General features: G+C 40.6%; 1 protein-coding gene across 1 annotated transcript in view; it reads left to right on the plus strand.

Moving 5' to 3' along the window:
* Positions 1–18,418, plus strand: part of LOC148041544 (Gut esterase (DUF1350)) — an 88,628-nt gene that overhangs the window by 14,191 nt on the left and 56,019 nt on the right. The gene's annotated exons all lie outside the window — the stretch shown is intronic.

Genomic DNA, 18,418 nt, shown 5'->3' on the forward strand with positions numbered 1-18,418 from the left:
TGCCTGAACAAACTAAAACCATGAAAACGGGATGATGTCCAAAGCTTTCACCCAGGTATTGTGGTCCTTTCACAATACTCAAAAGGGTGGGAGAACAGGCTTACAAGCTCCAACTACCTGTTGGTAGTAGAACACATCTAGTTTTTCATGTAAGTAAGCTAAGGAAGAAGCTGGGTGATTTGGACAATCTAATCTTAAATGATAACATTGAGGAGCTATTAGATGACCAATCTACTCCACATGAACCAGAAAGAATATTAAATGTTCATAATAGACGAATAAGAAATACTATTTATCAAGAATATTTGGTCAAATGGAAAGATTATTCAAAAGAAAGCTCAACATGGGAGCGAGTAAGTACTTTAAGGAAAAGGTTTTTCAATTTACAGTTGGACCTTCTTGTGAGAGTGCGCTGCGGAAGAGGGAATACGAACATGGAGGGAGAGAGAGAGAGAAAGCAGAAAATAAGGAAGAGAAATCTGCACTGACTGAAATGAATGCTGAATATAAACGGGAAGGCGGAAGGAGATTGATCAGTCCCTGCACGCAGCCCACAGCGTCAGTGAGGGCACCAGATCAGGCTGATGATGATGGCAGCACCACCACGGGGGAGAAGGAGTGTCGGAATCTGCAAGAAGACAAGTGATCAAGTGGGGAGGGGGGCTGCCTATAAATAGGCAAAAGGACAAACCCTAACCCTAACCCTAAAATGGGCGCAAACTCTAAAAATGCCCTAAAATGGGCGCCCCACAACAGTGACCAAAAAGTGGCTGGGCAGCCAGTGGCTGCCCACTAAAAGAGGCCAAAAAGAAATACACATCCTAAGACAGCCAGTCGAGAGTGACTAGCCTCCCCCATCATAACACATGACAGACATGTCAGAGCTCCTAATGTCCTCGTTTGACTTAGACTGAGGCTCACAGGCAGGAGATGACAAGGCATGGCAAACATGATTGCTAACACTTCTAAGTATCGTTTTCGAGGACGAAACCGATTCTTAAGGGGAAGGAAATGTTACATTAATAAATGTAACTTATGGGAGACGGGCGCGAGGGATGACCGTTCGGGGGCCTTGGGCACCTGAACAGGGTCAAGGGGAGCCTAGAGAGTGAGTGAGTCTAAGAATAGTAGGACTCACCTAAAGCAGACGACTGGTAGTTGGAACTAGGGAGAGGAGCCAACAATCTTCTAGGCGAGGTTGGGTGGTGAATGAACGACATCTCTTGTGCTATTACAGAGTGGTCAATGTATGGTATCGAAGATTTATAACAGGCAATCTTATACTGATTTTGTTGTACAAACAAATCATCAAAATTTGTGATATTTTCTCACTTGGACTAAGCCATCTGGGAAACATATGTAATAGGCCAGCTTTTGATCCATGTTTCACTTTCACATAATGCACATGGAGGGCAAAAAGAATGTTGTGGCCAATGCATTGTGTAGGAAACCATGGGCTTCAACGTTATCTATAGCATATCATCATGAGTTAAGTGAGATTAAGACAGTATATCTAGAGGATGAGAACTTTGCTAGAGTCAATGATTTGTTATTAGATGGTTAGCACCATGAGCACTATACTCTTAGAGAGGTTGTCTTAAGATGCATAGTCGACTATGTGTTGCAAAGCAGTCAAGGGCCAAGGTTATGGTTGAAAGTCATGCACCTTCGTATGTAGGGCATTGTGGCATTGATGCTACAATGAAAGTAGTTGAGATTTTCTTTTTTTTGGCTAGCCTTGAGACGTGATGTAGATCACTTTGTGTGCACATGCATTGTAAGTCAAAGGGTCAAGTTTGACTAATAGAAGGCACCAGGTTTGTTGCAGCCCTTGTCTATTCCTGATAGACTGTGGGATAGCATAGCCATGGATTTTAGCTTTGATCTTCCTAAGACACCTATAGGGAATGATGGCATATGGACTATTATTTGCAGGTTTAGTAAATAGGCTCATTTCATTTTGGTGAGGAAAAAGATAACTGTAGATTGCATTGCAAGGTTGTTCATGTAGAATATCTTTAAATATCATGGCATGCCACAATCTATTGTGAGTGGTAGGGATCCTCGCATGAGGAGTCTCTTTTGAAAAGGCATTTTAAGAATATGGGTACCACCCTAAAGTTCTCATCTTCTTTTTATCCACAAATAGATGGGCTGTCTGAAGAAGCAAATGTTAGAATTTGGTAATTCTGGGTAGTGCCCAATGTAGTTACGAGTGTCAATGTAGTGTGTGTCTAGTGTCTTTAGACATTAGTTAGTGAGACAAGGAATTGGAGTAAGTTAGCCTAACTCTAGTTAGTTGATGAAAGGTTGGTTAGGTCAACTCATGATCTGAACTAGGTTGTACTTTCACTCTTTTAGTTCAATTCAGCAAGTATACTCTCTTGTTGCAGCTCACTCATTGCCACTATCTTGTTTCTCTCTCCTCCATTGTTGGTCCTATTTTCTCACAACTAATATTAGAGTAGCTCCTATGCGGGTTCCAATCAGCCCTCTCCCTCGTGCCCCTCCACCCAAGGCTCTACTGCCACTAGCTTTCAGGCCAAGGAAAAAGAAGAGTGTACACATTCAATACCATTTGATTGCTGCCCATTGAGCAGCGTCACTTAGTCCGCCACTAGCGCCACTAGTGCTGCCTCCATAACACCCGCCTTGTAGGAAGAGAAACCCTAAGCTGCTTGTTAACAGTGCCAATTGCACCCTGTGCCATTGTTGCACTATCTTTGCTCTGCATTGCTACTTGCTCTCCGTTGAGTTTGCCAGGCTTCTTGCTTGTCTCTGCCACTCTGCTTACCAGCTTGTAAATGTAAGCATGAATGAGGGTGATAGTATGACAGATTACCTTACTCATATATAGGATTTACATGAGCAATTGCTCAATGTTGATGAGATTATTTAGGGTGCTAAATTGGTGAACATCACATTGAACTCTCTTCTAGAGTCATATCTTGGTTTTCACAACTGTTTGATGTTTTCGTTGGGGGGGGCTAGGGGGGAGAGAGCAACAACCACTTACTTTTGTGGAGTTGGAAGGCCTCTCGTTGCAAGAGGAGTAGACTTGGAAGAATGTTGCATTGCTTTCAAGTGATGTGGCTATGCTTTCCAAGTTTAAAGGCAAGGGTAAAGCTAAGCAAAATGCAAAAAATCAGCAAAAGGGTGATGCTGGACAGCCATTAAACAAGGTTGTCTGAAACCGGTCTATGACTCACATAAAGCGGTAGTTCCTTCAATTAACACCTGAACTTTACATACACACACATAAACAAAAACCTCTCTTCCTTGCTCAACACCAGATTGGCCCCGAAGACTGGCGCCCCTCTCGGTATTTCTTTATCAATTAAAAGATAGAAAATTACAGAAATGGTAATGTTCCAAAATACATAACCTGTGAACAGTTGGTTTTCATCTCTTCTAAGTAAATCCCAGCTGCATAGGATCAGTACAACATGTCCAGGTCAACATCCCTTACTGTCCAGCATGTGCAGAATTCACTGTTCTTATTGTCCAACATGTGCAGAATTTACTGTTCTTACTGTTCAGCATGTGCAGAGTTCACTGTTCTTACTCAGCATGAGCAGAGTTCACTGTTCTTACGATTCAGTATGTGCAGAGTTCACTGTTCTTATTCAGCATGTGCAGAAAAAAAACACAGAATTGTACCTTTGATGCAATCAATCCATCATGCAAAGCATTTCTTCTGAGAATAGAGAGAGAGAGAGGTGATCAGAGGGAGCAAGCTCTACCTCCGTGCTTTAGTCAGAGACATAGAAGTACTCTCCATGGCTGGTTTTCTTGTAGCAATCTGCCCTCAGCTCCTCCAAACTTCATTCTCCCATGTCTCCTTATGCCTATTACGTTTTTTTTAAAATGCTCTCTCTTTCTTTCTTTTGGGAATTTGTGCCACATGGCATACATGTAATAATTTTCCCGTTTAAACCTTCCGGTCTAAAATTCTCCATGATCGGTGCAAAATTTGACCTCGGCACAGACCAAAGAATTAATCCTCGTGTAAAAACGAAGACAATGACGCGAACAGATTCTGGGGTCCAAAAATAGTAACTCTCTAAATTTTAGGGATGGTGATCCTTGCATTCCTCAAGTTGTTCTGTGCAACTTTTATCATTGCGACCACATTAAAAGTGTAATGTGGCTCAGTTATAGTGACTTTTATTCCGTGAGCATTCTCACATGTGCATCTTCTATCTTGGCCAGGCTCATTGTCCTACACCATCTCCAGTGGCTAAGCACACAGTCCCAAACCACTGACATTCTATTCTTCAGTGTCTATTCAATATGGAAATGGTCCTAATGTTCAGACAAACCATTAGTCCAATTTGTCCCAATGGCTGCCTCTTTTGGCCATGCAAAGATCCCGCTTATTCCAAGAGAACTTTGGGGGTAAAAAGCAACAGCAATAAAATAAAAGAAAAATAAAATATTGATATAAGTAAATAAGAAAAGCAACTATAAAAAGTATCACCACCTGGTGACATTGTCCAAGACTTAGATAGGTTTAAAAAGAAAGAAAAATGCCATTATTGCAAGAAGCCAAGTCATTATATTGATGAGTGCCGCAAGAAATTGGCCAAGAAGAAGAAGAAAGACTCCGGTTTGGCTGTCCAAGAGGCGTCAGCTAGCAAATCAGCAGATGGTGATGCTTCAACCAACTTAGTAGAGGAGGATTATGCATTTCTCACATGCAATTATGATTGTTCTATGGTTGATTCAACATTTAATGCTGCTGAAATGCAAAAAACATGGTATTTTGGTAGCGGTGCTTCAAAGCACATCACTTCCAGGAAGTGTTTCTTTACTTCTTTGTATTCAGCCCCTGTTGGGAAGTGTGCCACATGTGCGACCAATAGCAGTTATGATGTTTGTGGCATTGAGACAGTCATTATTATTGCTGTAGATGGTGCAGAATTCATGCTTCTAGATGTATTGTTTGTGCTTGGCATTACAAAGAACTTGTTGTCTACTTTTGCCTTTAATAAGCATGGCTTTTAGGTCATCTTTGGGGATAACAAATGTATTGTCAGAGGTAGAGAGATGGACTATGCACTCAGGCTATCCGGCACCTTGTACAAGGGTTTACTCTTGTTAGACACTTATGACCGACAGTCTCATGATGCTTTGATAGTCACTAGTGTAACCAACATTCCTTCCGTGGATGGGTGGTAAATCCCTGATTACAACTTAATTATAGCACCAGACAATTAATGCAAATCTGAAAATACAAATTTATCTACTGATCTTGGACAATACACACCCGATTGGCCCCAAAATTAGCGCCCCTTTTGGTATTTCTTTAGCTTTATTGAAGAAAAAGTTGATTTACAATGGGATTCTCTTGATCCCCTTCGCAATCCAAACTCCCCTTGTTGTCCAAAGTGACCAATCTATTTTGCCCCTTGATTCGGGTACTTAATTGGCCTCCACCCACTTCATAGATGATGAAAATGCCCCAAATTCAATGGCTGGTTAGTCCTCCACCTTAATTTAGCTGAAATTCACCTTCAGTCGTGATGAATCCAAGTCTTGGAGCTTCTAATTTCTGGCAGGCTTCTTGAGGCTGCTGCTAAATCCTAATTTCTGCTGTAAATTAGAGTTTAGAGCAGAGAAATTTGGAATTTCTTAGCCTCCAAGGGTCCAAATACTGAGATCTTCGGAGCAAGGCTGTGAAATGACTGGGAGATGAGAGAGAAATCTATAGAGAGAAAATTCAGAGTTTTGTCGCGAAGAATGACTAAAAATCAGTCAAATGCAGTTACTGCTCTACTTCAACAGCTTGTAGATACAAAGAACTGAAAAAAATCAGTCATTTACTGCTGCTAGCCTGTCTCAACAGCTTATAGATGCTGTCACCTGTTGTTGATTGGTCTTCTCTTGCCCCTGGCTGCCTCAGAAGGTCCTCCAATGGCTGCAAATCAGACCAATATCTCCTTCCTCTCTCTTGTAGATTGAATACACTAAAAATGTCTCTCTCCAGCCTCTAAAGACGTTTTTCAGTCTTGCATGGTAATTTTTGATAAGTGGCAGCCTTCCCAAATGGTTTTTTCAAAAATTTTTATAGTTAAATATTAATTTTCAGTCATTATATATTGAAATTAATCTAATAATTATTTTGGTGCCTTGAAAAATAATCTGACTGGCTAATAATTAAAATGATTAGGCATCTTCCATTCTCGAGTGTCTTTGCGCCATCTTTGACCATCAGATTGGCGTTAGGTACCATTAAATGCCACTTCTCTAGTGTCACCAACTAACACTTATGGCCAAATGAGTGACCTAGGCTAACAACTGGCACCAAATATCACCAAGTACTTGTGCGGCATAACTTATAGCAACTTTTGCCTTTGACATTTGCTGATTTCCTAGGGTCCCAGACTCGTAAATTTACTTTAACCCTAGTTGCATCTCACATGTGTAACATTTACTTAATCATGTGATTAAAAATTAATCCACATGTTAAGTGAGGTTTCAAGAATACATGTCCTCATGACAACTAGTCTTTCGTCGGCTATGCAGAATGTGGAGCTTTGGCATGCCTCTTATGGATCCTTTTGAAGGATTATCAAATGCTAGCTACACATGACATTGGTGATGTTTTTGAAGGCCTTTTACCACTTTCTTTGGAGTCTATGTCTGCTGTAAATGGCAAGATAGATATGTTACAACAAGTTGTTGCTGCTCCATATGCTCTCGAACAACAGCGTATTGATGAGAGTTTGCCACATGCAGTGAAGGTGGTAGTTCAGCATGAAAGGGCTCTTGTAAATGGAGAAAAGACAGTCTTGTTGTCATGAGGACCTGTATTTTTGAAACCTCACTTAACATGTGAATTAATTTTTAATCACATGATTAAGTAAATGTTGCACATGTGAGGTGCAACTGGGGTTAAAGTAAATTTACGAGCTCGAGACCTGAGGAAATCAGCGGATGTCAAAGGCAAAAGTTGCTATAAGTTATGCCACATAAGTACTTGGTGGTATTTGGTACCAGTTGTTGGTCTAGGCCATTCATTTGGCCATAAGTGTTAGTTGGTGACACTAGAGAAGTGGTGTTTAATGGTGCCTAATGCCAATTTGATGGTCAACGATGGTGCAGAGACACTCGGGAATGAAAGATGCCTAACCAATTTAATTATTGGCCAGTCAGATTATTTTTCAGGGCATTGAAATAATTATTAGATTAATTTTCAGTATATAATGACTGAAAATTCATATTTAATTATGAAAATTTTTGAAAAAACCATTTGGGAAGGCTGCCACTTGTAAAAAATGCCCATGTAAGATTGAAAAACGTCTTTAGAGGTTGAAGAGAGGTATTTTTTATGTATTCAGGCTACAAGAGAGAGGGAGGAGATACTGCTGGTTTGATTTGCAACCATTGGAGGACCTTCTGAGGCAGCCAGGGGCAGGAGAAGACCAATCAACAACGGATGACAGCATCTACAAGCTGTTGAGATAGGCCATGCAGTTAATGACTGATTTTCTTTAATTCTTTGCATCTACAAGCTGTTGTGCAGCAGCTGCATTTGACTGATTTTCAGTCATTTTTCGTGACAAAACACTGAGTTTCCTCTCTCTACAGCTTTCTCTCTCATCTCCCAGCCATTTCATAGCCTTGCTTCAAAGATCTCGGCATTTGGACCCTTGGAGGCTAAGAAATTACAAATTTCTCTTTTGTAAACCCTAATTTACATAAGAAATTAGGGTTTACCAGCAGCCTCGGGAAGCATGCCAAAAATTGGAAGCTCCAAGACTTCGTTTTTTCAAGGCTGAAGGTGAATTTCAGCTAAATTCAAGTGGAGGACTAGCCAGCCATTGAATTAGGGGCATTTCCATCGTCTATGAAGTGGGTGAAGGCCAATTAAGTGCCCGAATCAAGGGGCAAAATAGATTGAAGACTTGCTGGTCACTTTGGACAGCAAGGGAAGTTTGGATTGCGAAGGGAATAGGGAGAATCCCATTGTAAATCATTTTCCTCTTCAATAAAGCTAAATAAATACCTAAAGGGGCGCCAATTTTGGGGCCAATCGGGTGTGCATTGTGCAAGATTAGTAGGTAAATTTGTATTTTCAGATTTGCATTAATTGTTTGTTGCTGTAATAAAGTTGTAATCAGGGATTTACCACCCATCCACGGAAGGAAGGCTGGTTACATGATTCCATTGCCGGTATACCATCAAATCCTTTGAATTGGTGGGCCCGCGGTACTTGATTGCCACTTGGGACTATTGCTGAAATTGTTCTCAGCAGTGAATTACAGCAAGCATATCTTCACATGGTGATACGTGATCAATTGGAGAGGATACATCACTCCTTGGTCAATCACGTGGTGAAGGGGGAAATGCAATGACTGATGTTGGGCATGGTTCTTAGCATGGACAGCATGCTGAAAATGTGGGAAATGTCCCAAATGTTGGCACTTCAAAGCATAAAGAGGCTGATGACCAGCAAGGGCTGAAGAATTTGATGATAGCTTCAAGGATCGAATGCGTACAACAACAAATCTTTTTGCTGAATTGGCAAAGGATCCCCAGTTTACTCGATTCTTGAATGCTCCAAAGATGGATAGCAAAGGCAAAGAGAAGAAGACACCTTCTACAGCTTCGGGATAGCGACAAGAACCAAAGGAAATGCCTAAGGCTTCTTTAGAAGAGCCCAAAATGCTTGATGAGCACAAACAGTTGGTATCTGTGGGGTAGCAAGTGCAAATGCATGGCCAACTTGGTAGTGCCAATCCATGGGAACATGGGTAGCAAGGCAATTATGCACATGCAAGCATGGGACAGTAAGGATACTTTGGTGGTGGTACCATTTTTCATGCTATGGTTGGACAGGCACCGCATACGGGAATGTATGGCACAAATCCCTATGGTATGCTGCAGCCAAATGCATGGCTCACAACACCCAACGTATTTGGGTAATGCAAGTGGAATGCCTAAAAATCCCATGTATGGTAGCATAGGCATGATGCTTGATGCACAAAGCAGGCCGTATGGATATGTATTGGCACCTCGAGGGACTGTTGGAGCACAAGGATTTGGTGCTGGTCATGTAGGTGCTTTAGATAGTGCTGGTTTTTATGCAAATATAGCCAATGCACCCTTTTTGTAGCAGCCCATTTATGATAACTTGACTCCCATAGGTCCGCCGAAGGACTATGATGAAGGTGGCAAAAGCGTGAAGTTTGAGCCTTTTAGTGGTGCACAAGATAGGCTGAAAGCACTTGTTTTTATTCAGCAGTTTGATGCAGCCTATTCTGGAGGCAACTTCACAAAGGCATCTAAGATACACAAGGCAGCCACATTTTTGAAGGGAAATGCATTGCAGTGGTGGACTACACTTCTTATTCAAGGGAAGTCACCTACCACTTGGGTCCAGTTCAAGCGAATGTTTGCTTCAAATTGGTTGACAAGTATCTTTGAAGTAGACATTATGATAGCTTGGAACTAGTTGAATTCCAAAGACTGCAAGAACTTGGATTAGTATAATAAGAAGTTTTGGGATGCATTGCTGCCAGTTACTTATCGCAAAGTACCCCTCCATGAGCAGGTGGAGAAGTATATTTGTGGTTTGCCAAAGGGTATTCAAGATTTTTGCATTAAGTCCACTGTTTCCAGCATGTCTCATTTTATAGAAACTACTACCACAGCAGACACATTGTTGCGTGGAGAGGATGCAGAATTCCATGACGATGATGCCAAGTCACATGTCAAAGAGGCAAAGGCTGAGAAAAAGGGTAAATTTGAAAATAAAGCTAACAATCAAGGCAGATGTGAAAATAGGGTTGAAAAGAGGAATAGATCGCAGAGAAAGAGTGGAAAAAGTGATGCACGACGTAGGGAGTTGATGGCTACAAACAAATGCTATATTTGTGAATAGGAAGGGCATATAGCACACAACTATCCTAATAAACAGCAAGCTGAATAAAGGGTTGTAAGAAAGTATCCCCTATTTTGCACACAAAAGATAAGATCTTTGAGTTTGATTGCTATGTGGAAAGCATGGATGCAGCTTATCAGAAGGTTAAGTATGCGCTTCAAAGATCATAGGATAAGCAAAAGAGAGTAGCTGATCGTCATAGGCGTGCTTTGCACTTTGCAGAGGGTGATTATGTATTGCTGCGATTTAAAAAGGCATGGTTGAAAATGATGAAGGCCAAAGAGCGATTGTATCCAAAGCTGTCTATGAGATACTATGGGTCATTTCAAGTGTTGGAGAGGACCAATGATGCATGCTATAGGCTGAAATTGCCTCTACACTGGCGGATACACAATGCTTTTCATGTGAGCTTGCTTAGATCTTTTCATGGAGATGTGCCACAAGATGTCTCTGCTGAAATTCAGCCGGAGGTTGAAGAGCTCGATGAAATACTGGTACTAGAGTAGATATTTTGGCACACAAAGAGAGGAAGATCCAGGGTTAGGGTTCTAGAAGGTACTTGGTGAAGTTTCAGAATTATTCACCAATGGATGCCAAATGGATGGAGGAGAATGACTTGGTAGACCATCCTTAGTTGTTGCGGCTTTACCTTGATGCTTTCTAGCTAGAGCCAACTTTAGTTCGGGCTTAATCAGGTTCAGCAGAGTAGAGGTCCAATGTATTACTTGATGCTTGTGAGGGAGCTAGCATCTCCGCTCCTCAGTAATGGACAGCTCTAGAAGTAGTGGATCTCAAATATATTCAGCATACATTCAGGGCACTGTAGTTGAATAGTATGTTTGCCAAGGGGTCACTATTTAGTGTACTAGTCACTATGTTTGGTATGCAGATCGATATGGTTTTCACTGCAGCTCTGAAACTATACATTTGCATCCGTTATGCTCGGTGTGTAATCAATTATGCTTCGTATGGCATTGGTTATGCTTGGTGTAGCATCAGTTAATGATCATCAGGGGCTAATTATCGAATGTTGGTTTTCAGTGTATGATCATTAATATTTAGTGGTATTCAGCTGGTTTTGTGGACAGCAACATGTCTTATGATGCCGTTGATGTTTCAGCCATGGTTTATACTTGGTTTTTGCTATACTATGGTTCGGTTTTGCAAGATGAGTTGAGCTCATGAGAAATGGACATGTCACATGATAATATGGCAATGTTTTTGAGATTCTTTGTGAGTCTTTTGTTATGTTATGTTGGCTGGTAATTTTCAGCATATGTTGGGCCTATGGAATGGTTGAACAACAGTGCGCAATGTTGTGTTAACTATGATGTCCTATGGAAATTCTAGTGTAGTACTTTGCTTTTGATGCATTTATCAGTGTAATCGAGGATGATTGCAAGGATTTCAAGGGGGAGGGCTGCATGAGGATATATATTTTTGAAACCTCACTTAACATGTGGATTAATTTTTAATCATGATTAAGTAAATGTTACACATGTGAGGTGCAACTGGGGTTAAAGTAAATTTATAAGCTCGGAACCCGAGGAAATCAGTGGATGTCACAGGCAAAAGTTGCTATAAGTTATGCCACATAGGTAGTTGGTGGTATTTGGTGCAGGTTGTTGGCCTAGGTCATTCATTTGGCCATAAGTGTTAGTTGGTAACACTAGCGAAGTGACATTTAATGGTATGTAATGCCAATCTGATGGTCAAAGATGGCGCAGAGACACTCGGAAATTGAAGATGCCTAGTTACTTTAATTATTGGCCAGTCAGATTATTTTTCAAGGCACCGAAATAATTATTAGATTAATTTTAGTATATAAAGATTTTAATTATAAAAAATGCTGAAAAAACCATTTGGGAAGGTTGCCACTTGTCAAAAACGCCCATGCAAGATTGAAAAACGTCTTTAGAGATTGGAGAGAGGCATTTTTAGTGTATTCAGCCTGCAAGAGAGAGGGAGAAGATGCTACTGGTCTGATTTGCAGCCATTGAAGGACCTTCTGAGGCAGCTAGGGGAAGGAGAAGACCAATCAACAGGAGGTGACAACATCTACAGGCTGTTGAGATAGGCCATCAGCAGTAAATGACCGATTTTCTTCAGTTCTTTGCATCTACAAGCTGTTGTGCAGTAGCTGCATTTGATTGATTTTCAGTCATTCTTCGCAACAAAACTCTGAATTTTCTCTCTACAGCTTTCTCTCTCATCTCCTAGCCATTTCACAGCCTTTGTTACATTAATGAATGTAACTTATGGGGAAATAACACGAGAGTTGACCGTCCAGGGGCCTTGGGCGCCCGTACGGGGTTCAAGGGGACTTAGGAAGTAAGTGGGAACAAGGCCTTAAGTGAGTTATAAATTAGTATAACTCATGAGAAATTGACAACTGGCAGGATACTACATTCGTTTTCTTCCTGCATCTTGCTGAGCAAGGCTGGGAGGTGAATCGAAAGGCTCTTATGCTTGCCTGTAACTTGGCTATCGCAAATTGGGTTTTCCAACACTGGTATCAGAGCTGCTCGACACCTGTCGGACGTGAGAAGAGTAGGAAATAATTAGTCTTCTTGGAGACTGGGCATTGCTGCTAAAGGCCGTGCCAATTCTAGAGCAAGGGGTAGCGTTGCTCTGTTTCCGGCCTCATGCAGTCCCCCTCCCTTCAAGAACGGAGGGATGCCAATCCCCCTCCGGGCGGCAATGATCTCGTCCACTTGTGACGTGGAGACGGACACCGCTGCTAAGGTCCGTATCGAGGCACGGCCCCATGTCTCAGTTTACGTACTAGCCACTGACATCCGCCCCATTGATCAGCAAGTCGACACTCCCCTAAGTAATTTCAGCAGGAAATTTTAGGAATCTTCAGTGTGCTGCGTCTTGAAAATTGAAATTCAGTGTACTCGTCTTCGCCCCTTGCCAAGAAGTCAAGCGGATGCAATACAGGGAAGTGCCCCATCTTTGTTTGCAAATTTCTTACACTTTGCAATTCCAGTGTATATATGGAGGGGAGATACAGAGAGGGGGCAACGGAACGCTCTAGTTTCAGGAAACACCCTATGGTGGATCCCTATGAAACTTAAATGCAAGAAGAATACTAGGAAGAACTTTTTGCTACACGAGAGCAATTTGATGATTTAACTGCTTGTGTGCAAGTATAGGGGGTTCGAATGGAGTTGCTAACTCAAGCACTCACCGAAATAAAATCCCAATTAGCCTTATTGTTAGAAAGGGCCGAAAGAGATAAAGGTAATGTAGAGGCCTTATACATTCTATCTTTATCGAAATATGTAGATGTGATTATGCGAGACCCAAGGGAACCCCACCAAAAGTTGAGGGATAGCCCAATGTTAGAAGACATGAAACCCCCTTAGTTTCATGGGGAGGAAAAAGATAGAAACAAAGACACTATCTTTAAGTTCCTTAAAAAATGGGAGGATTTGCACAAATTAAAGAATACTCCAGCACATCTTCAAGCGCTGGAGGCCAGTTTAACCTTGGGGCCAAAGGCATATAAATGGTGGAGAACTTTAAAGGAGGCAAATAAAATAATTGAAACTTGGGCTCAATTTGAATTGGTCTTTCTGAAAGAATTTCTTCTTGAGAATGAAATGGAAAGAAATTGGGAAGATTGGGATTTTGTCAGACAAAAGGAAAGACCTTTGCTGACATATCTCGAGGAGTATCGTGAGATAATCCTCAAATTGAAAGGAATAGATGAATTTCAAAAGACAAGAGGATTTATAAGGGGACTAGATAAGGCCTTTAAAAAGGAAGTGAAAAGGAGTTCATCTAAGACGCTTGAAGAGGCAAAATGTTTGCATTAATCAATGAAGATAATACGTGTCTAGGTGCACTGACTAGTCTCCCCAACACAGAACCCAAGACTAAGGAATTTGAGGCCTCAAAATTTGTAGGCAAATCCAAAAGGAAAATGCTATTCCTTAAGGGTAAGAAACAACCCTTTGAAAAGAGAATATGTATGGCCGAAGCTAAGTCAAGATGACTTTGATAAGGCCAAAAAAGAAAGATTGTGTTTCAATTGCCTATCCCCTAACCATGCTGCTTGGAATTGCCCTCAAAGAAAAAAGGGGGAAGATAAAGGAAAGGATAAGGACAAGGGCAAGGGAAAAGAGAAACAAATCCATGTAGTGCAGATCTTGGAATTAAAGGGGCATGAAAGGTATAAATCTTTAGAGGTCTTGCATAAGGATGTACAACACAGGTGTTGTATGTCAACTTTCATGTGGCAACCTACTTTCGGGCCATATGATTTACTTAGAGTGCATGGATCGATAGGTGGAAAGAGGGTTAGAGTCATGATTGATGACTTTGCCACCCACAATTTCATAAGTTATGCTGTCAAAAAGTTGAAACTTCCCCAACAAAAGAGTGAGCATCAATATATTGTTTGTATGATGTGAGGTCAGGATAACAAAATATGGGATACAATGGTATCCAATTTGGAAATCGAGATTCAAGGATATAAAGATAAGCTTGATTTCCAAATTATGAATATGGAAAGGGCCGATATCGCTCTAGAGAGGGAGTGGCTATGGGGTTTGGAACCATCCTTAAAGCATAGTTATCATCATAATACATTGCATCCTTAAAGCGTAGTTATCATCATAATACATTGAAATTTGAAAGGGACGGTAAGACTTGTGTGATTCAAGGTGAACATGAAGTATTTGATAACCCTTTGATGTGTTTCCTTGAAATACAGAAGTTGATGAAGAAGGAAGCTTGTGAGGTATACATGTTATGGTCCCTCCTTGTACAGGACACTTTTACTTCTTGTAATATAAAGTAGCAATTTTCTTATACTTGTGAGTTGAATGTAAATAATGAATTAAGTGGTTTGTTAGATGAATTTAAAGATCTGTTTCCATTTGATTTACCTATTGGCCTTCCGCCAGATAGGGGTGATGTGAATCACCCAATTGACACAGATAGGGATACATGTCCTGTCTTTAAACCACCTTACAGGCTAAGTGAAACACAACACCAAGAAGTGGAAAGACAAATCAAGGATTACCTTGATAAGGGATTTATACAACCCATCAATTCACCTTGGGCTTCTCCAATTTTATTGGTGAAGAAAAAAGATGGCTCTATGTGACTTTGTGTTGATTATAGAGCACTTAATAAGATAATGGTGAAGAATAAATTTCCTATGCCCAGAATGGAAAATCTTTTTGATCAATTGCAAGGGGCAAAATTCTTCACAAAGATTGACTTAAGATCAGGTTATCACCAAGTAAGAATTAAGACCCAAGATGTTCCTAAGATGGCATTTTGTATTAGATATGGGCATTATGACTTTTTGGTGATGCCTTTTGGTCTCACAAATGCACCAACTACATTTATGAAGCTGATGAATAGTGTGTTACGGACCTATCTAGGACGCTTTGTAGTAGTCTTCTTGGATGATATCTTGATCTTTAGTAAATCAAGAGAAGAACATTTGGAATACTTACGGTTAGTATTCCAATTGTTAAGAACCCATTCCCTTTATGCGAAGAAAACTAAATGTGAATTCTTCACACAAGAGGTCAAATATTTGGGGCATATTATCTCGAAAGAGAGAATCAATATGGATTCAGAAAAAGTAAGGGAAATCATTTAATGGCCATCTCCAAGGAACCTGGAAGAGCTACAGATCTTCCTAGGTTTATCTGGATTTTATCGTAAATTCATTCAAGATTATGCTAAGATAGCTGTTCCAATGACGGACCAACTTAAAGGGAAAGGGAAGAGCTTTAATTGGGAAACAGACCAAAATGAAAGTTTTGAAAAACTTAAGGTATCTATTGCTACAGCTCCAGTACTATTAATTGTGGATCCCAATAAACCATTTGTGGTTGAAGCTGATGCTAATGATAGGGCAGTAGGCATGGTCTTATTACAAGAGGGTCGACTGGTTGCTTTTGAAAGGAATAAGTTAGATTGTGCAAAACGGGATTTTTCCGTTTATGAGAGGGAGCTGTATGCAATAGTACATGCAATGAAGAAATGGAGGCACTATCTGTACGGTGCCAAACTTTTGATCTTGTCGGATTATGAAAGCATTAAGTGGCTTAATGACAAACCGGATCTACAAGGGCGTAAAGCTAGATGGGCTGAACTCCTCCAAGAGTTCGACTATGGGATAAGGTATAGAAAAGAAAAGTACAACATAGTGGCTGATGTGCTCAACAGAATGCCCATCATAAATGAATTGAGTTTTACTCAATTGTCTTCTGATTTGCTTGAATCCTTAAAAGGGAAATGCCAGGTTGATCCGGCGTATTCCAACATATAGGAGCCAATTGATAATGGGGATCCAAATGGAAGGGCCTCCACTGAGGAAGGAACATGCGAGGATGTTCAACAAGGAAATGGAGCATCAAGGGTTGCTCAAATGGGATTCAAGTGGAATAATTTTACCATTGATAATGGTTATTTACTCTACAAGGGTAGGGTATGTGCCTCGAAAGCTGAAGAAATAAGGCGCCGGATACTCTTTGAGTGTCATGATATCCCTAGTGCGGAACATCCAGGAGTTAATAAGACTTATAGTCTTATTAAAAGGTAGGTCTATTGGCCTGGAATGAATAAGGACATCCTTGACTATGTGGTTAAATGTAATAAGTGCCAGGTTAATAAAGCTAAAAGATTGAAAATGGGAGGACTTCTCCACCCATTAGAGATTCCTTCGGAAAAATGAGAGAGTATCTCCATGGACTTTATTGTTGGGTTACCCAGGACACAGAGGGGGGACACGACTCTATGCGGGTGATTGTGGATAGGTTAACCAAAATGGCTAGGTTTATTCCAACTTCAATTGATGTTAAAACACTAGAATTGTCTAGATTGTTTATAGAGAACATATACCGATTGTATGGTTTTCCGACAAATATAGTTTTTTGACAAATATAGTTTCTGATCAGGATAGAAAATTTGATAGTCAATTTTGGCATGGTGTATTTAGGAAGTTGGATACTAAACTTAGCATGAGCACGGTGGAGTACCCGTAAACTGAAAGGGTTAACCAAATACTTGAAGATATGTTGAGAGCATATTTCGGTGCCTTGAAAAATAATCTGATTGGCCAATAATTAAATTGGCATGCAACTTCCATTCCCGAGTGTCTCTGCGCCATCTTTAACCATAAGATTGGTGTTAAGTACCATTAAACGCCACTTCTCTAGTGCCACCAACTGACACTTATGGCCACCTAGGCTAACAACTAGCACCAGATACCACCCAGTACCTGTGCGGCATAACTTATAGCAACTTTTGCCTTTGACATCCCGTGATTTCTTTGGGTCCCGAGCTCGTAAATTTACTTTAACCCTAGTTGCACCTCACATGTGCAACATTTACTTAATCATGTGCTTAGAAATTTATCCACATGTTAAGTGAGGTTTCAAAAATACATGTCCTCATGACAGCATATATAAGTAAAAGGCAAACTAATTGGGAAGAGTATTTACCAATAGTAGCAGAGTTTGCATATAATAGTGCCAAACACTCTTCCACTGGATATAGTCCATTCATGCTAATGTATGGGTTTTAGCCCAAAGCTCCTCATGCAGTAGGATTGCATATGGAAAAGGTTTAGACAGTAAAAGATTTTTTGGAGGAGATGAATAGTATGTTAAAATTTGCTTAAGAAAATATTAAGAAAGCTCAAGAATGAGCTAGAGCTTATGCAGATTCTCACCGAAGAGACATCTCTTTTGAAGAAGGGAAATTGGTCTATCTTAAAGTGCCTAGACAAACTAAAACCATGAAAACAATATGATATCCAAAGCTTTCACCCAGGTATTGTGGTCCTTTCACAATACTTAAGAGGGTGGGGGAACATGCTTACAAGCTCCAACTACCTAGTGGTAGTAAAACACATCCAGTTTTCCATGTAAGCAAGCTAAAAAAGAAGCTGGGTGATATGGATAATCTGATCTTAAATGATAAGATTGAGGAGTTATTTTGTGACCAATCTATTCCACATGAATCAGAAAGAATTTTAAATGTTCGTAATAGACGAACAAGGCATACTATTTATCAAGAGTATATGGTAAAATGGAGAGATTGTTCAGAAGAAAGCTCAACATGGGAGCGAGTAAGCATTAAAAAAAAAGGTTTCCCAATTTACAGTTAGACCTTCCAAGTATCGTTTTTGAGGATGAAACCGATTCTTAAGGGGGAGGAAATGTTATATTAATGAATGTAACTTATGGGAAAACAATACGAGAGATGACCGTTCGGGGGCCTTGGGCGCCCATACGGGGTTCGGGGGGCTTAGGAAGTAAGTGGGAACAAGGCCTTAAGTAAGTGAGTTATAAATTAGTATAACTCACGAGAAATTGACGGCTGGCAGGATACTACGTTCGTTTTCTTCCTACATCTTCCTGAGCAAGGTTGGGAGGTGAATCGAAAGGCTCTCGTGCTTGCCTACAACCTGGCTATCGCAAATTGGATTCTCCAACAGCCTTGCTCTTTAGATCTCAACATTTGGACCCTTGGAGGTTGAGAAATTACAAATTT

The sequence above is a fragment of the Lygodium microphyllum genome, chromosome 1 (assembly GCF_053477565.2).
Source record: "Lygodium microphyllum isolate KBCC chromosome 1, Lygodium_microphyllum_v1.1.10, whole genome shotgun sequence".
NCBI classification, from domain to species: Eukaryota; Viridiplantae; Streptophyta; class Polypodiopsida; order Schizaeales; family Lygodiaceae; genus Lygodium; species Lygodium microphyllum.